This window comes from Rhinoderma darwinii, chromosome 5, assembly GCF_050947455.1.
Source record: "Rhinoderma darwinii isolate aRhiDar2 chromosome 5, aRhiDar2.hap1, whole genome shotgun sequence".
NCBI classification, from domain to species: domain Eukaryota; kingdom Metazoa; phylum Chordata; class Amphibia; order Anura; family Rhinodermatidae; genus Rhinoderma; species Rhinoderma darwinii.
This window is the reverse complement of record NC_134691.1, coordinates 212,213,963-212,215,389: the sequence shown is the minus strand read 5'-3', so window position 1 is coordinate 212,215,389 and position 1,427 is coordinate 212,213,963. Positions and strand designations below refer to the sequence as shown.

At 39.1% G+C, this 1,427-nt stretch overlaps 1 non-coding gene across 1 annotated transcript; it reads left to right on the top strand.

Moving 5' to 3' along the window:
• The first annotated feature begins 414 nt into the window (after window positions 1–414).
• On the top strand, window positions 415–605 carry LOC142654197 (U2 spliceosomal RNA). Its single transcript, XR_012848922.1, has one exon. It is a non-coding gene; the product is annotated as a U2 spliceosomal RNA (small nuclear RNA).
• The last annotated feature ends 822 nt before the right edge of the window (window positions 606–1,427 follow it).

Genomic DNA, 1,427 nt, shown 5'->3' with positions numbered 1-1,427 from the left:
TGGTCTGTTGGATCATTTTAAACTGTTTTAAGAATGCCATCTGGAAGGTTAGGAACATTCTGCTTTTTAAACATGATTTTATTGACGTTAAAAATTGTGTCAAATATGCCGTAAGTGAAATGTATATTTATTATCTTAGGGACAAAAAGCAGCTAGGGGTAAAAGAAGCAACATCCATGTGGTGTTTGCAAATGTGGAATACCATAACATTGTAAATAAAAATGGTTTTATTATTTTATGTCCTTTATGCCCTGTATAAATTTTATCCTGCTCTTGTTCTGTACTTTTATTATAACATCTGTATTACTGGTCTTGTTATTATTGCTTTTCTTATTCATTTAAATGTATGAATATCCATGTACTATGCCATTGATTTTATCTTGTGGTTTCAATTTTAAAAAAAGCCTGTAAAATATATTATTTTGCCAATAAAAAACTTTGTTGAAACCTTATCTGTTCTTATCAGTTTAATATCTGATACGTCCCCTATCTGGGGACCATATATTAAATGGATTTTTAGAACAGGGAGATGGAAATAGAGCTTGCTCTCTCCACTCTACGCATTGACCTGGTATTGCAGTATCTCCAGGACTGGTGCACCCTTTCCTTATAGGTTTACTAAAATCAGATGTGAAAAGTGCTTTTGACTTTAGCCATTTTTTTTTTCTTGCTGATTGGATCTCTCCTTTAATCCCATTATTTGAACGCCTGTTGTACAATGCCTTTATACAATGCAGGTTGTGTAATGTGTGATAATGACCTCATTATTAAATGCAATTAATTAATAGATTGCCTGCCACCTCTTGTGTTGTGTCTGTGTTTCCAGCATTTGAATTTGGAACAGCTCATTCACCTTCCCTTTTCCTCTCTCCCTCCCTCTTCCTAGGTAAGTGAAAGAGCTGCACCTGAGCCAGTCTGTCTGTCAGCCAGCCCACAGCCACTGATTGATGCAGCCAGCAGCACAGTCAAATAGTGGAATAGTGGAGTAGGGGGAACAGCAAGCAGCCATTAAATCAGCCGCCACAATGGACCTACCTGTGTGCACTAGATTGATGTGATGGAATGAGCTTTCCTCCCTACATTTCAAAGAAATAAGAATTGAAGTTGCAACAAACCCTTGCCTACAAAGGCACCACCAATTTGGATTTGTTACTATGTTACCTGGAAAAATAACAAACTGTGCAAGGATGGAGGTTGTAGGTGGAAGGACAAGAAGGTGTCTGTAAAGTTGTTGGATGCTTATTTGCAGTTTTGCAGTCCCCTGTCTCCCTCTTGGGGCCTCCTGGAGGCAGCTAGCTAGCTGTTGAGACAACACGGGGGGCACATGTTGCAGTGTTGCTCTCTTAGGCAACACTGAGTGACTGACTGAGCAGCAATGTCTAATATAAGGTTCAGACGGAACTTTGTGCGTGTCATAGTGGAGCCCT